Raw genomic sequence first — 19466 nt, forward strand, 5'->3', positions numbered from 1 at the left:
GAAGACAGGGATGCCCTCTCTCACCACTCCTATTCAACATAGTGTTGGAAGTTCTGCCCAGGGCAATTAGGCAGGAGAAGGAAATAAAGGGTATTCAATTGGGAAAAGAGGAAGTCAAATTGTCCCTGTTTGCAGACGACATGATTGTATATGTAGAAAACCCCATCATCTCAGCCAAAATCTCCTCAAGCTGATAAGCAACTTCAGCAAAGTCTCAGGATACAAAATCAATGTACAAAAATCACAAGCATTCTTATACACCAACAACAGACAGAGAGCCAAATCATGAGTGAACTCCCATTCACAATTGCTTCAAAGAGAATAAAATACCTAGGAATCCAACTTACAAGGGATGTGAAGGACCTCTTCAAGGAGAACTACAAACCACTGCTCAAGGAAATAAAAGAGGATACAAACAAATGGAAGAACATTCCATGCTCATGGGTAGGAAGAATCAATATCGTGAAAATGGCCATACTGCCCAAGGTAATTTACAGATTCAATGCCATCCCCATCAAGCTACCAATGACTTTCTTCACAGAATTGGAAAAAACTACTTTAAAGTTCATATGGAACCAAAAAAGAGCCCGCATCGCCAAGTCAATCCTAAGCCAAAAGAACAAAGCTGGAGGCATCACGCTACCTGACTTCAAACTATACTACAAGGCTACAGCAACCAAAACAGCATGGTACTGGTACCAAAACAGAGATATAGATCAATGGAACAGAACAGAGCCCTCAGAAATAATGCCACATATCTACAACTATCTGATCTTTGACAAACCTGAGAAAAACAAGCAATGGGGAAAGGATTTCCTATTTAATGAACGGTGCTGGGAAAACTGGCTAGCCATATGTAGAAAGCTGAAACTGGATCCCTTCCTTACACCTTATACAAAAATCAATTCAAGATGGAGTAGTTATCTTATTTAGGGATAGAATGGAGGCAGGTTTGCCCTGTGCAGTTCCTGGTTTGACTTTTCCCTTTGACTTCATGATTTTGGGGTCCTCTTTCACAACGCTTACAAGATACCTGATGTCCTTGCATTGAATCTCCATGTACCACAGCCAGGAAATCGCTAGCAAGTTATTCCGTTCTATATTGTTTCCTATTACATTAAGTTTGCATTTCTCTGGCTGTGTTTTACGGTTTAAAATGTGCTCTATTATAATTCTATAGCCTTCATTTTCACTACAATGTGCTCCTAGTTCTTTTTACATTGATGTGTTATGCGAATTCACCACTCAAGGACTTTGCTTCTGTATTGTTTGTGACATGGTATATAAGTGCAACCCTATTCTGCCTATGCAAATTCCACATTTCCATTGAAGTCCAGATTACATTCCATTCCCTGCTTGAAGGCATCTTCAGTTACTCTGGAGACAAAATATCTCTTTCTTCTCAGAATATGTGCAACACTTAGAATTCATACTATGCAGCTTAGTCCCGAGTTATATTCTATCTCACTTTGTAAGCTATTGTTTCAACCACTGTCTCCCTAATTAGATTTCAAACTTCTTAAGAATACGGAACTTGTATGACATATTCCCTGAATACCTTCTCCCCATATTTTGAAGATTATATAGACAACATAGTAAATATTAACAAATATAGAAAACATTAACAAGTTTCATAATAGAAAACTTGTTAATTGAATACTTACAGCATAAAAAGTAATTTTTGTGATTGTTCATTTAAAAACTATTTTTGCAAAGTTCAATATAATTTTCTTATTAAAAAGTGATTGTTGTAGGCTGTAACAAATATGTTTTGCTTGACCACAATAATGCTTTTACTACCTTCACTGGCAAAATTCTTCTGGAAATATAAAACCTTTTGTTGCAAGAAATTCATTATATGTTCATCTTGAAAAATGTGTAATATAATTTCATTATTACACATTGTTCCCTCTCTAGTCTCTGTTCCCAGTGCAACTCATCCCAAATCCTCCTTCTTTCCCTCCTGCCTGTCCTCTCAGTCCCAACCCCAAGCGTCGCTGAGTCTTTCTAATCTTCCTTTTCTACAGACCCATCTGACCTCTTCCCTCCTCCCCATGCTGCTCCTTACCAGGCCAAGCCAGGTCCCAATTCTTCTTCAGTCTCCACTCCCCCACCCTATAATTCTTTTATCACCTCCCCTCCTCACACCTGGTCCGGCTTACAGTTTCATTCTGCGACTAGCCCTCCCCCACCTTCCCAGCAATTTCCTCTTAAAAAGGTGGCTGGAGCTAAAGGCATAGTCAAAGTTAATGCTCCTTTTTCTTTACCTGACCTCTCCCAAAATCAGTTAGCGTTTAGGCTCTTTTTCATCGAATCTAAAAACCCAGCCCAGTTCATGGCTCGTTTGGCAGCAACCCTGAGATGCTTTACAGCCCTAGACCCTGAAAGGTCAGAAGGCCGTCTTCTTCTCAATAAACATTTTATTTTATTATCTAATCTGCTCCCGACATTAAATAAAGCTCCAAAAATTAAATTCCAGCCCTCAAACCCCACAACAGGACTTAATTAACCTCGCCTTCAAGGTGTACAATAATAGAGTACAGGCAGCCAAGTAGCAACATATTTCTGAGTTGTAATTCCTTACCTCCACTGTGAGACAAACCCCAGTCACATCTCCAGCACACAAGAACTCCAAACGCCTAAACCACAGTGGCCAGGCATTCCTCCAGGCCTGCCTCTCCCAGAAGCTTGCTGCAAGTGCCAGAAATCTGGCCACCAGGCCAAGGAATGCCCGCAGCCTGGGATTCCTCCTAAGCCGTGTCCCATCTGTGTGGGACCCCACTGGAAATCGGACTGTCCAACTCACCTGGTAGCCACTCCCAGAGACCCTGGAACTCTGGCCCAAGGCTCTCTGACTCCTTCCCAGATCTTCTTGGCTTAGCAGCTGAAGACTGATGCTGCCCAATCACCTCAGAAGCTTCCTGGACCATCACAGACGCTTTACGTAACTCTCACAGTGGAAGGTAAGCCCGTCCCCTTCTTAATCAATATGCGGGCTACCCACTCCACATTACCTTCTTTTCAAGGGCCTGTTTCCTTTCCTCCATAACTGTTGTGGGTATTGATGACCAGGCTTAAACCTCTTAAAACTCCCCAACTCTGGTGCCTACTTAGACAATATTCTTTTAAGCACTCCTTTTACTTATCCCCACCTGCCCAGTTCCCTTATTAGGCCGAGATATTTTAACTAAATTATCTGCTTCCCTGACTATTCTTGGGCTACAGCCATGCCTCATTGCCGCCTTTTCCCCCAGTTCAAAGCCTCCTTCACATCCTCCCCTTGTATCTCCCCACCTTAGCCCACAAGTATAGAATACCTCTACTCCCTCCTTGGTGACTGATCATGCACCCCTTACCATCCCATTAAAACCTAATCACTCTTACCCCTCTCAATGCCAATATCCCATCCCACAGCTTGCTTTAAAAGGATTAAAACCTGTTATCACTCGCCTGCTACAGCATGGCCTTTTAAAGCCTATAAACTCTCCTTAAAATTCCCCCATTTTACCTGTCCTAAAACCAGACAAGCCTTACAGGTTAGTTCAGGATCTGCGCCTTATCAATCAAATTGTTTTGCCTATCCACCCCGTGATGCCAAACACATATACTCTCCTATCCTCAATACCTTCCTTCACAACCCATTATTCTGTTCTGGATCTCAAACATGCCTTCTTTACTATTCCTTTGCACCCTTCATCCCAGCCTCTCTTTGCTTTCACTTGGACTGACCCTGACACCCATTAGGCTCAGCAAATTACCTAGGCTGTACTGCTGCAAGGCTTCACAGACAGCTCCCATTACTTCAGTCAAGCTCAAATTTCTTCCTCATCTGTTACCTATCTGGGCATAATTCTCATAAAAACGCCCGTGCTCTCCCTGCTGATCGTGTCCGACTGATCTCTCAAACTCCAACACCTTCTACAAAACAACAACTCCTTTCCTTCCTAGGCATGGTTGGATACTTTTGACTTTAGATACCTGGTTTTGCCATCCTAACAAAACCATTATATAAATTCACAAAAGGAAACCTAGCTGACCCCATAGATCCTAAATCCTTTCCCCACTCCTCTTTCTGTTCCTTGAAGACAGCTTTAGAGACTGCCCTCACCCTAGCTCTCCCTGACTCATTCCAACCCTTTTCATTATCCACAGCTGAAGTGCAGGGCTGTGCAGTCGGAATTCTTACATAAGGACCGGGACCGTGCCCTGTAGCCTTTTTATCCAAACAACTTGACCTTACTGTTTTGCCTAGCCCTCAAGTCTGCATGTGGTAGCCTCCACCGCCCTAATACTTATAGAGACCCTTAAAATCACACACTATCCTCAACTCACTCTCTACAGTTCTCATAACTTCCAAAATCTATTTTCTTCCTCACACCTGACACATATGCTTTCTGCTCCCCGGCTCCTTCAGCTGTACTCAGTCTTTGTTGAGTCTCCCACAATTACCATTGATCCTGGCCTGGACTTCAATCCGGCCTCCCACATTATTCCTGATATCACACCTGACCCCCATGACTGTATCTCTCTGAGCCACCTGACATTCACTCCATTTCCCCATATTCTTCCGTGTTCCTAACCCTGAACACACTTGGTTTATTGATGACAGTTCCACCAGGCCTAATCGCCACTCGCCAGCAAAGGCAGGCTATGCTATAGTATCTTCCACATCTATCATTGAGACTACTGCTCTGCCCCCCTCCACTACCTCTCAGCAAGCCAAACTCATTGCCTTAAGTCAAGCCCTCACTCTTGTAAAAGGACTACACATCAATATTTATACCGACTCTAAATATGCCTTCCATATCCTGCACCACCATGCAAGAGGTTTCCTCACTACACAAGGGTCCTCTATCATTAATGCCTCTTTAATAAAAATGCTTCTCAAAGCTGCTTTACTTCCAAAGGAAGCTAGAGTCATTCACTGCAAAGGCCGTCAAAAGGCATCAGATCCCATCGCTCAGGACAATGCTTATGCTGATAAGATAGCTAAAAAAGCAGCTAGCGTTCCAACTTATATCCCTCACTTTCAGTTTTTCTCCTTCTCATCTGGCCACTCCCACCTACTCCCCCGCTGAAACTTCCACCTATCAATCTCTTCCCACACAAGGCAAATGGTTCTTAGACCAAGGAAAATATCTCCTTCCAGCCTCACAGGCCCATTCTATTCTGTCGTCATTTCATAACCTCTTCCATGTAGGTTACAAGCCACTAGCCCGTCTCTTAGAACGTCTCATTTCCTTTCCATCGTAGAAATCTATCCTCAAGGAAATCACTTCTCAGTGTTCCATCTGCTATTCTACTACTCCTCAGGGATTATTCAGGCCCCCTCCCTTCCCTACACATCAAGCTCGGGGATTTGCCCCCGCCCAGGACTGGCAAATTGGCTTTACTCAACATGCCCCGAGTCAGGAAACTAAAATACCTCTTGGTGTAGGTAGACATTTTCACTGGATAGGTAGAGGCCTTTCCCACAGGGTCTAAGAAGGCCACCATGGTCATTTCTTCCCTTCTGTCAGGCATAATTCCTCGGTTTGGCCTTCCCAGCTCTATACAGTCCTATAACAGACCGGCCTTTACCAGTCAAATCACCCAAGCTGTTTCTCAGGCTCTTGGTATTCAGTGGAACCTTCATATCCCTTACCATCCTCAATCTTCAGGAAAGGTAGAATGGACTAATGGTCTTTTAAAGACACCTCACCACGCTCAGCCAACTTAAAAAGAACTGGACAGTACTTTTACCTCTTTCCCTTCTCATAATTCAGGCCTGTCCTTGGAATGCTACAAGGTACAGCCCATTAAAGCTCCTGTATAGACGCTCCTTTTTATCAGGCCCCAGCCTCATTCCAGACACCAGACCAATTTGGACTGCGCCCCAAAAAACTTGTCATCCCTACTATCTTCTGTCTAGTCATACTCCTATTCACTGTTCTCAACTACTCATAAATGCCCTGCTCTTGTTTGCGCTGCTGGTTTTCACTGTTTCTCCAAGCCACCACAGCTGATATCTCCTGGTGCTATCCCCAAACCGCCACTCTTAACTCCCTCTTAAAGTAAATAAATAATCTTTGCTGGCAAGGCTATGCTGAACCTCCTTAGGCACTCTTTAATTAGATATCCTAGGTCCTCCCAATTCTTAGTCCTTTAATACCTGTTTTTCTCCTTGTCTTATTCCGTTTAGTTTTTCAATTCATACAAAACCATATCTAGGCCATCACCAATAATTCTATACAAATGTTTCTTCTAACAACCCCACAATATCACCCCTTACCACAAAATCTTCCTTCAGCTTAATCTCTCCCACTCTAGGCTCCCACGCCACCCCAATCCCGCTCAAAGCAGCCCTGAGAAACATTGTCCATTATCTCTCCATACCAACCCCCAAAATTTTCGCCACCCCAACACTTTACCACTATTTTGTTTTATTTTTCTTACTAATATAAGAAGACAGGAATGTCAGGCCTCTGAGCCCAAGCTAAGCCATCATATCCCCTGTGACCTGCATGTATACATCCAGATGGCCTGAAGTAACTGAAGAATGACAAAAGAAGTGAAAATGGCCTGTTACTGCCTTAACTGATGATATTACCTTGTGAAATTCCTTTTCCTGGCTCATCCTGGCTCAAAAGCTCCCCCCACTGAGCACCCTGTGACCCCTACCCCTGCCCACTGAGAAAAACCCCCTTTGACTGTAATTTTCCTTTACCTACCCAAATCCTATAAAATGGCCCCACCCCATCTCCCTTAAATGACTCTCTTTTCAGACTCAGCCCGCCTGCCCCCAGTTGATTAAAAAGCTTTATTGCTCACAGAAAGCCTGGAAGCGAGTGAAACAGAAAAGGGAACACTCATGCTGTTGATGGGAATGTAAATTAGTTTAACCTCTATTAAAAACAGTATGATGATTTCTCAAAGAACTAAAAATAGAAATGCCATTTGACCCAGCAATCCCACTACTGAGTATCTACCTAAAGTAAAAGAGCTCACTATATAAAAAAAGACATCTGCACTCATATGTTCATCGTGGTACTATTCACAGTAGCAAAGTCATGGAATCAACCTAAGTGTTCATCAATGTTTGATCAGATAAAGAAAATGTGGTATATGTACACTATGGAATACTACCCATCCATAAAAAGAATGAAGTCACGTCCTTTGCAGCAACATGGATGGATCTGGAGGCCATTATTCTAAGTGAATTCACTCAGAAACAGAAAATCAAATATCATATGTTCTCACTTATAAGTGGGAGCTAAACACTGTCTACACATGGACATAAAGATGAAAATAGTGGACACTGGGGACTGTAAAAATGGGGAAGATGAGAGGGGGGTGAGGATTGAAAAATTACCTATTAGGTGCACTGTTCACTATTTGGGTGATAGGTACATTAGAAGCCCAACCCCCATCATCACACAATATACCTATGTAGCAAACCTGCACCATGTACTCCCTGAATGTAAAAATAATAAAAGTAAAAGTAAACTATTGTTTGAATATCAAATATATGCCAGACAGTGTAATTGATGCTTTAGTGTTTAAAAACTAAAATAAGGCCAGATGTGGTGGCTCACTCCTGTTATTCTGGTGCTTTGGGAGGCGGAAACAGGAGGATCATTTGAGCCTAGGAGTTTGAGACCAACCTTGGTAACATGATGAAACCATGTCTCTACAAAAAATAAAAAAATGAGCTGGGGATGGTGGCACCTGCCTATGGTCTCAGATACTCAGGAGGCTGAGGTGGAAGAATCACCTGAGCCCAGGAAGTTGAGGCTGAAGTGAGCCGTGATCGCATCACTGCACTCCAGCCTGGGTGACAGAGTGACACCCTGTCTCAAAAAACAAACAAAACTAAAATAACACTATCATGTAGAAATTATTATTTCAGTTTTATAGACATTGAGACTTAAAGAAGGTAAATGACTTTCCCAAAGACACTTAAGTTATAGGTGACAAAAGTTGGATTTCAATTGGATGTGTCATTGCTGTTAGTGACACATACTTTATCACATAGGAAACTTATCTGCTACCATCTGGAATTCTGATGCAAATGGAATATTGTTCTGGGTAGATGCCTTAGACTCTCTCTGAAACACAGCCAACTTGATTCTATTTTATTTGGTTTTGAGATACTGAGCCTGAAATATGGAGTAATGGCAGTAAAAATAAAATAAAAAGTAGAGTCTCACTTAAGACAATGACTTGACCCATAGCTTCTTTATTAGATGTTTAGTGAATAAAAACATCCTACTCTGCTCTTGCAAGAAAAGTTGTAGTCTTGTGTTCTACTCATAGGCAAGGTAAGTTAGAAAATTAGACTATGTATCAAAAATTAATAAGGAGGCCTTATTCAATATTATTATCCATTATATTTGTAACTTATTTGTTCTTTGCTACACTGTTTTAAGCTAGGAAAATATATTGATATAGGAATTCCCTAATATTTTGTTGAAAAGCTTGCTTACCTGGTAATGACATGAGAAAGAGAGAAAGAATTCTTTGTAAAAGTAGCATAATATTTGGTAGATCACATACATAAAATTTAAAATACTATGACTGTTTTGCTTAAAGCAATCAAATAAGCAAAAATACTTGTTTGTAAACACAGCATTTTTTACACGTTAGATAGTATTCCTTCTGAGGACAGGAATTGTGATTTTTTAAATTCCTCTGTCTCCTAAAATACTAAGCTGAGCATGGTTACTTTCACATAATAAGCGTGTAAAAGTTTCATTGTACTTAAACATGAGAAATAATATGATCACTTTTACAAGAAATCAATTGATGATGCTTCAATTACATTCTGTGGTCTTTCATTTCTCAAGTGAGTGCATGTCTCACCTCCAACCCCTTCTCCTGGGAGTTACAGTCTCTAGGAAAACAAAATTATCATGACCTTCACAACTCTTCCTTCTCATTTGAAATGTAATGGTAAATAAATAATGACAGTTTATAGCATTAATGAAAATTATGCAGTTTTTCAAGAAATAGACCAAATATATTTAAAAATGAAAAAATTCAGACATGAAGTAACATGCCAGGTGTATCTTTTATCTCCAGTAATTGGAAATGATGAAAAAAGAAACCCTGCTGCTATAATGACAAGAGTTGTTTTTCTGTGCTTCTAACAATGCTTTAGTCTCTAGAGTGCAGGGGCAGCATGTTTGAATAATATCTGTTGATTAATTAAACATACAATGAAATGGCCCTATATTCCCCTTGATGTTTTGCAAACCATTTACTGTTTATTTGTATTTTTTAACCAAAGAAGTGATGCTTTTTTATCTTTGTTATGTCAGTCAATGTGAATGACACCCTGTGTCTAGAGGAACAGGCACTAAAATGTATTAGCTTAGAGTTAAGTAGAAAAGCAACTCTGAAAGTATTGTGCTGTAACAGTGTTAACCTCTGGCACATGATTGTTTGTAATATAATTTTGCTAAGACACTATGAGTCTAGAAGTGTAAAAGTATGCCTATGAGACAGACAAAAACAAAATTATGATTTCAACTTGACTTCAGCAATTGATCATAGTTCTTAAAATCTTTTGAATCTAGGCACATGAAAATAAAGGGTGTCAATTTCCCAAAAAGGCATAAGACAGTATTAACATTTCTCTATAACTGGAAAAATGCAAAAGCCTTCTAGTTCAAAGCATCTCAAAACTAATCATTTGAAACCGAGCAGAAGTAAAGGATTTTTTTTCCTATGGCATTCTTGACATAAATCCTTAATTTCAATGTTTTTCCGTCCTTTCCTAAGGCTTTCTATTGCTGTCCACTCTCTGCTTTCTTCCATTCTCAAGTTATTCTCCTAGTATACTCACTCTATTTTTGGATACACGCAGAGTTTCAGTGAGACACATGCATTGCACATGTCCCTACATTTTCCACTCACAAATTAAATCAATATACTTATCAATTAGAATATTTATTTCACACACACATTATCCAACAAAAAAGTCACAGAATATTAAGACTCTGTGAGGATGTGAACTAAACACTGCGGATATCGAATGTAACACTGTTCATTGGCCCCAAGAAACTCAGTATAATGAGAGTTTGAGATGACTGAAAAACAGGAAGTTATAATACAATAACACGTGTTATAATTGATCTTTTACAAAATGCCATGGGATAATGGAAGAGAGAGTGACTTACTCAGAAGATTGGGAAAGCTCTCTGAGGAAATTTTGTATTTGAGGGAAGTCTCGAGGAATAAGTAGGCATTCAGGCATTCAATAAGTAATAAAAGAGATAAACTGGCATCCCTGGGAAGGGCATAGTGTTTATATAGCAACAGATTTATGGAAAACCCAGCAATTTGGGAGGAATAAGAAGTAGCTCAATTGAGAGCATATGGATTGAAAAAAAGAAGTTGAGGTTTGAGAGGTAGATTCAAATCAGCTCATAAATGTCTGTGGAATTTCACCAAAGAAGTTTGTACTTATCTGTAGACAATGAGAGATCATTTTATGGCACTATGTAAGGTGACCTGCTCAATTTGTGGTAAGGAGATTAGGTAGAGTTTTCATAAAATAAACTGACTCCTATGGAATGCTCTCATAACTCATATAGAAACCCTCATTCCTTACATCAAGGCCAAACATACATGTGTCCAGAAGATTCCAAAGATGTAAACTATATAATGAGAACCCCATGCACTGAAGCAAGCATGATTAGTAGGTATTTGAGGCAAGATTTTTGATCTTCCAGTATTAGTATGAACAGTACACAGCAATTAGCCCCATTATTTATTGCATAAGGCCAACTCTCTAAAGGTTCCTGTTTTTGTTTGCTTATTTTTTCTGGTTGTTTTTAAGAGTAAAGAAGCATAGATTCTCTAGGTGAAAGGATCATTGGAAATCATCTGGACCAATCTTCTGTCAGTATATTAGTTTCTTGTATGTTTGTCTACCATGAGGAAATTAGGCCTCTGATTAAACAGATTCAGCAATGTACAGTAAATGTCTTCTGTGGAAAGTCAATCTATTGTTTGGCAATTCATATCACTGAAAATATTTCTTTTACTGAATCAATGTTTTTTCTGCCTTGTCTGTGACCTACTACTTCTAAATCTGCCATGTAGAGAAAAAAAAAAAGAGTTTAATTCTGTCCTACATAACAATCCTTAAATACTTGAAGGCAACAATCATGTATCTCCTTCATTAGTACCCTACTGTGATGGTTAATTTTAAGTGTTAACTTGACTGGATTAAGAGATATCCAAATAGCTGGTGTAGCATTACCTTGGGATATGGCTGTTATAGTATTTCCAGAAGAGATTGACATTTGAATCAGTGGAATGAGTAAGCAATATCTGCCCTAACCCAATGTGGGTGGGCACCATCAATCTGCTGAGTGCCTGGATAGAACAAATGGGCACTTCATTCTTTTTCTTCTGGAGTGGAGACACCCCTTTTCACCTGCGTTTGTACATCAGGACTCTAAATTCCCAGGTCTTTAGACTTTAAGACTCACACCAGCAGCCTCCCAGTTTCTCAAGCCTTCAACCTCAGACTGATAGTTATACCATTGGCTTCCAGGGTTCTCAGGCCTTTGGATTTGGACTGAGATAAGCTACTGGCTTCCGTCATTCGCCAGCTTGCAAAAAGCCTATCATGGGACTTCTTAGCCTCTATAATTGCATGAGCCAATTTTCCTAATAAATTTCTATCTATCTATCTATCCGTCTGTCTGTCTGTCTGTCTGTCTGTCTGTCTATCTGTCTGTCTATCTATGTAGCTATCTATCTATCTACCTGTCTGTCTCTGGTTCTGTCTTCTGGAGAACCCTGACTAATACACTTACTATATTTAATCACATACACCCTACTACAATCTGTTAAAACTAATCAGTTGGATTTTTTTTGCTGGATTTTTTTAGGCTCAGGAGTCAAAGTGAGGAATACTTATTTACCTACACAGTGCAGCAATAAATTTGCATGAGCATATTCATTACTACTTTTAAATACAGTGGTTCACCCTCCTTTCAGAAAAATCCTGGAAATTTGTGACATTTGGTATTCATTCGTTTCTTTGCTATCATCCTAGAGTAGATAATTAAGAAATAATTGTGTAAGATGAACCATCTTATGCACAATTCCAAAACCTAACACCAGCAGGGTGAAAGGAAAGCATATTTTTCAGTTGTTCATGTTTGATGTCCCATGCAGAGCAGGATATCTGAATGATACACATATCTGCAGGGGTTTGATTATTATTCTGTATAAATTAACTTTCATTTAAAATTTATAAAAATAAGGCATGAGGTATTTTTTTTCATGTGTTCGAAACAATTACATTAAACCACTTAAGCAATATGGCATCAAGTCATGTTTCTAAATATTTAAATTGGAAATCTACAGATGACAAAACTAGAAATTAGAATTAAACTCTTACAGAGGAAATGATCCAGATGGACCATTAAGCCATTAGCGAGCTATATAAGGATGAAAATGAGGAGAAATGCAATAGAACAACCCACTCCCATAATACAGCAAATTAAAATGCTAATAACAGTTCAGGCAACATTTAGCTGGTCAAACTCTCTTAAATCCATTGAAACTTCATATATGTGTGCTAAGATACAGAGAAAGACTCATGCTGATATGAATCATAGAAATAGAAAGAGAAGGTCCAGTTGAAGCAAATGAAACTGTATTAAGAAGTCCAAAGCTCATTGATGCACAAATTGCATTTTAAGTGTTAGATAATATCAGACTGATCATTTTGCCTTATTTCATCAACTCAACTCCTATTGATATGAATACTACCTACTTCATCAACCGTCTAAGAAGGAGGATGAAGAGCCTTGGCAGATTAGAAATATAAATTAAACAATGCCAAATCTATTGTTAACAGGATTATTTCTCTTTTCTCACACTAAAAATCTTGGCATATTATTTCTTTCAGACACTGGGGTTGATTTCTTTGAGTTATAGCAAAAACCAAACCACTATTAATCCCTTTTGCTGTAATGAGACACTAACAAATAGAGCTTAAAGGTGAGTTTAAGGCCAAACCTGTCAGCTACTGGTTCAGCTGTTCTTTGAAACAAGTTGATATCATTTACCTATGGCTCTGTCAATTAGATCTAATCTTGCAGTTAAACTTGGTAATGAAGATTACACAATTAGCACTCTCCACACAACTCAGAGAACATTGTTCATGTGTGTTCTAACAACTTCCTTGAAGCAGGTGTGGAACAGAAACAGAGAAAGAGACATAGAGACACATAGGAGACACACTGATAAAGTAGAGTGCCAGAAAAATACTTCCCACCCAATGTTTTGCATATAGAAGGTGCTCAATAAACATTTGTTAAATTATTCAATTATACTAAATTAAGAAGCTTTAAAATAAAGTTTTAACAGAATTTTCAATTTTACATTCTACTGAGGGGTCAAGAAAATCAGAAACTGTCTGTGCCTCCATCCATCACTACAAAATCCACTGTCCAAGGAGTTTGCCATGGAGACAGAATCCTAGCTATGTATGCCCTCAAAGCACCAACCTAATGGGAACTGGGCTGATTCACTACATGACTATTAAGCATAGCCGATGACATTAGAAAGTGCTGTTCAGGGGTATTTTCATTAAAATGGACAAAAATATATACTAAAATGCTTGCGGTAGGGGGAAGAAAATCTGCATTGCGGAAATGATTTAAATACCACAGTTCATAAATTATCTCTTTTATACTAGTTATTGATTCTTGTCAATGAAAATGACTACGGGTTTTATTGCAGACAAAAAATGCAAAAGAAAAGCTTGAATTTCTGTTTAAAAATCAAGGCCAGAATTTAAAATAATAATAAAATTATTTCAATTCTCTGTTATAGAATTTTTTTAAAAAAACCAGCTCATAGCTCATATTCAGGAAAAAGGCCTTTCAAACAATAACTTCTGAAAAGTTTCAGGTATTGTCTTATCTGTCCAAAATTGTGAAAGACAAAATATATTATAGTGCAAGAAACATCTTTCTTGAGATACTTTTGTCTTGTTTATTCCATTTTCTCACTCAGAATTTGGATAAAATGTATTCATTTATTCATTAAAAATAATTGAGCTTTTCAGCATCACTTATAAAGTATTGATGATAAAAAATGTTTAACTTAAATTTAATCAAACCTTTAGATCTAACTTTTAGTTAACAGGAAATAGAAAGAATAGAGGAGTAAGTAAAATGTACCACATAGAAAACGTCAAATCCAGAATGTGAGACAATCTATAGAACAAGATTTCTGGTTCTGTATCATAAAACCAATCATGAAAGAAGTCCAATATCATGAAAAAACTGGGGAATCTATTTTAGATTATGATATTAAGAAGATATAACAACCAAATACAATCTGTGAATAGTGGTTGGATTCCAGTTTGTTTGTTTGTTTGTTTGTTTGTTTGTTTGTTTGTTTTTTAGAGCCAGAGTCTCTCTGAATCACCCAGGCTGGAGTGGAGTGGCATGCTCATGGCTCAATGCAGCCTCAAACTCCTGAGCTCAAGCCATGCTCCTGCCTCAGTCCCCAGAGTACTTTGAACTACAGGTACACATCGCCATGCCCAGCTAGTTGTTTTCTTTGTAGAGACAGTGTCTCACTGTGTATTCCAGGCTGGTCTCAAAACCCCTGATCTCAAGTGATCCTCCATCCTTGCCCTCCTAAAACATTGGGATTACAGGGGTAAGCCACCACACCTGGTCTCTTTGTTGTTTAATTAAAAAAAAATAAGACCAATTTTAAGGCCAACTGGGGAGTATTTAGATATAGACTGGATAATAGATAACATTAGAGAATTAGTGTTAATTTTCTTAGAAGAAATAATAAAACTCAAGCTTTTAAGGACATGAATGTAAAGTAATTAGGGGAGAACTATTAAGATGTAGGTAGCTCATATTCAAATGGTTCAGTAAGGTACATAAACACAGATGGAAAGAAAGCAACTGTAGCAAAACACTTACGATTGGTCAATTTAAATAATGTTTGTGCTCATTGTACTATTTTCTGCTTAAACATTGCCATAATAGTAAAAATATAAAAAATAATAGTTTAATTAGGAAAATCATATATGGATATATACACACAAATATGCATATATACACATGCATATATGCATACATTTTGTATGTGTACTTTGTGCCACATGCTGTTCTAGATACTGGGAATAACAATAAGGACAAGACATTTACTGTCCCTGTCATCAAGTGTGTCCAATGAGAATCAGTGTCAAAGGCCCAGAAACAAATAAAAATTGCTTTAAATAAATTTATTTAAATAATTTGTACACCATAAAATTTACAAGTTGTAAAAGTAAAGCTAGGTATGTTTTGGTAAATTTACAGAGTTTTACATTTATCACTTCAATTCAATTTTAGAACATTTCCATCACACTGATAAAACCCCTCATGTCCAACTGCAATTAATCTCTGATTCCACCTCCAGCCCCAGGCAACACTAATTTACTTTCTGTCTCTATAGAATTTCTGGACATTTTAAACAAAAGAAATTATACAGTATATGAACATTTGTATCTGGCTTCTTATCATGTTTTTGAGACTTATTCATGTAATGGCATGCATTAATACTTCATTTCTTTTTTGGCTAAATAATAGTTCATTGTGTAAATACACCACATTTTGTTTATCCATTCACCAGTTTATGGACATCTGGATTGTCTCAACTTTGGGACTCTTGTGAATAGTGTTGCTATTGACGTTCATGTACATTTCTTTGTATAGAGATGTTTTCATTTTTCTAGGTTAACTAGGAATGGAGTTGTTCCATGTAATATTATTTAATTTTACTTGTCATCACCGAATGGGCTCATAAACAAAGTGGCCATGCTGTCAGAGATGGAGGCTGTATATTAGTTCAGCAACATGGACTCCCATTCAGCAAGGCTGACCTGGCTACTGCTACTACTCAGTGTCTAATTTGCCATTAGAAGAAACCAACATTTGTTCTCATTATGACACCATACTCCAGGGATATCAGCCAGCTACCTGGTGGCATGTTGATGACATTAGACTACTTCCATCATGGAAGTGGCAGTGTTTTGTTCTTGGTAGAAGAGACACTTACTCTGGGTATGGATTTGCCTTCCCTGAAAGGAATGCTTCTGCCAAAATTACCATCCATGGACTTATATAAGATATCTTTTATCATGGTATTCCACACAACATTGCTTCTGAGCAAAAGAAGTGTGGCTGTGGGCCCATGCTCATGGAATTCACTGGTCTTACATTGTTCCTCACCATCATGAAGGGGCTGGTTTGATAGAACGGTAGAATACCTTTTGAATATGCAGCTACAGAACCAGCTAGGCTGCAACATCTTGCAGGACTGGAGCAGGTTGTCCAGGAGGCTGTGTATGTTCTGAATCAGTATCTAATGTATGGCGCCCTTTCTCTCATAGCCAGAATTCATGGGTCCATGAATCAAAAAGGAAACCAAGGAGTAAAAATCAGGAAGCACCACACATTATTACACTCAGTGACCCACTAGGAAAGTTTTTGTTTCCTATTCCCATGACCTTATACTCTGTTGGCCCAGAGGTCTTAGCTCCAAAAGGAGGAATGATTTTACCAGGAGATACAGCAATAATTTCATTGAACTGGAAGTATAAATTGTCACCTGGACAACATGGGCTCCTCATGCCTCTGATTCAAAAGGCAAAGGAGTTACTATACTAGCTAGGGTTATTGGGCCTGACAACCAAAGGGGAAATCGGACCACTATTCCATAACGTAAGTAAGAAACAGTATGTCTGTAAAACAGGAGATCCTTAGGTTGTCTCTTAATTTTATCATGACCTGTGATTAAAGTAAATAAAAACTGCAACAACCCAATCCAGTCAGTACTACTAATGGCCCAGTCTTTGGAAATGGTTCAAATCATACCATCAGGTTAAGAACCATGACCAGCTGAAGTGCTTAAGAAAGGCAAAGAAAATACAGAATGTATAGTAGAAAAAGGTAACTATAAACATAAAACATGACTATATGGCCAGTTACAGAAACAAAGACTGTAATTATCCTATTTTCTCCTTGTTATGAATCTGTTCATATGTGTTGGGTGCCAAATATTGTTTGATTTCTTCCCTCTCCTATTCCCTTATCATGTAACCCGAGATATACTGACTTTATATCATAGTATTAAAATATAGTACATTTTACATCATAGTATTTAACTTATGGGATATCAAGTAGAAGAGTAAACATCACTCAAGAACTTTACCTTCTCTTCTGGGGAAGATGTTAGTGCATTTTTCTGTTGAATTATGTGTGGAGAAACTATCACTTTGTCATTGTTTTCATTTGGAAATTAAGTATAGCTTAAGGATAGGCTTAGGGGTCTGTAGTCGACAAGGGGTGGTCAGCTGGGGATAGTTAAGTTTATGTGTCAACCTGAATGGGCCCTGAGGTAGTCAGATATTTGGTCAAACATTATTCTGGGTCTTTGAGGGTGTTTCTGAATGAGATTAACATTTGAATTGGTAGACTTAGTGTTATGGGATCTTTGCGGTGTTGCTTTTCTGGCCAGAAATCTCTGTGGCCAGTGGTGCCTTTGCCTGAGTTTTGCTTAGGGTCCACTGGTGTCATTCCACCCACTTGGCCTGGCAGGCTGCACTTGGCTCACGCTACCGGCTTGGATCTCATGCCTGCCAAGGGCAACAAAGGCATGGAGTAGGGGGGTTGTGAGAGCAACTGTGGGTTCCAGTCACTGTGCAGTCAGACATGCTGGCTGCTGCCACTGGGTGGGCAGCTCCAGGTGCCGGCATGGGCACCAGGTCTCTGTGAGGCTGTGGCTAGATCAGGCTCACTGCAAGCAGCTTCCATGTCTGGCACTGGGGAATGCAGTGGCGCCCAAAGCTTGGAGATGCCAGGAACCACAGGGCCCCAAAGAGGGAGTCATAGCCCTGGCTCTGGGAGCTCCCACGTCTGGGGTCCCAGAAGGGCCGCAGCTCTTCTCTTTACCCACAACACGGCAAGCATGTTGCATGTTCCAGCCCTGCTTATGTTACAGCTCTTTTAGCCCTGCCATTCTACAGGTCCTGAGTTCTTGTCCTGCAACAAGGAAGAATGAGGTACACGGACAAGTGGAGGGTGATCAAGATGAAGAGGAGCTCCACTGAGTGATAGAACAGCTCAGAAAAAACCCGCAGTGGGTAGCTCCTTTCTGCAGCTCATCATCCTGACATCGCTGCAGCTCTCAGCAGAGAGGAGGCCCTGGAGTGGGTAGCTCCTCACTGTTGGAGCAGTCACTGACAGGAAGGAGAAGCCAGGCAGTGGGAATAGGCATTCCAAGCCTGTGAGGGCAGAGGGGGCCTTCCTGTGCCTCCAGAGCACAGAGATACCCAGGTCCTCAGCCGCAGCTTGGGCAGCTGCAGTGGCACCTGGGGAGCTCCCACCCCAACTTGGAAGGGGTGGTGCTCCCACTTGTCCCTGGCTCCCAGCAGCTCCATGGATTGTGCAGCCCTGGCTGTGCCTCCATGCTGCAGCCAACGTAATGGCAGTGGACACTCTAGATGGCCCACCACTGCCATTATTAGTAAAGTATATTGCCTTTCTTAATGTGAGTGACCACATCCAAACAGTTGAAAGCCTGAATAGAACAAGAAACCTGGCCTTCTCTTGAGTAAGAGCAGATTTCTCTTGCCTTAATGCCTTTGAGATGAGACATCAATCTATTTCCTAATTTGGGACTTGAACTGAAACACTGGCTCTTCCTTGGTCTCAAGTCTACCAGCCTTCAGGCTGGAACTACACCATCTGCTATCCTGGTTCTCAGACTTTCTGACTTGAACTGTAAATATACCATTGGCTTTCCTGTTTTTCAAGCTTACAGACTGCATCAGAGCATGGGACTTCTCAACCTTCATAATTATCTGAGCCACTTCCCCTCGTGTGTGTGTGTGTGTGTGTGTGTAGGTATATGTATACCATTGATTCTATGTATCCTGTTGCTTTCAGATTGCAGACAGCAGACTGTGGGATTTCTCAGCCTCTATAAGTGAAATCCTCAAACTGAATCTCTGAGTATTGTTTCCATTTCTCTGGAGAACTCTCACTAATACAGATGGCTATGCTATGACTACCTATGGCAGAGGCAATATAGATAATTTCATGATTTCTAGCTAGATGGATACACCATTTTCAAGTCTTTTAGTGCCAGGAATTCCAAATTTTCAGTCTTTCAGTTACAGGAATTCAAAAATTGCCACCACATACACTGTTACCTGAAGTACAACTTGTATTATATAAAGAATTCATATTTTTCTTCTTTGTAAGAATAATATTCTGACATATCTTTCAAAATATTCCTTAAAATATGATTTATCAATATACATTTCAATCATTGGTCATTCATTGCAATGCACTATAGAGAAGTATTTAAGAGAAAAGCCTCTGGAGTCATGCTTAATGATATCCTTTGGATTTGTGTCCTTGCCCAAATCTCATGTTGAATTG

This window comes from Gorilla gorilla, chromosome X (assembly GCF_029281585.2).
Source record: "Gorilla gorilla gorilla isolate KB3781 chromosome X, NHGRI_mGorGor1-v2.1_pri, whole genome shotgun sequence".
NCBI lineage: Eukaryota > Metazoa > Chordata > Mammalia > Primates > Hominidae > Gorilla > Gorilla gorilla.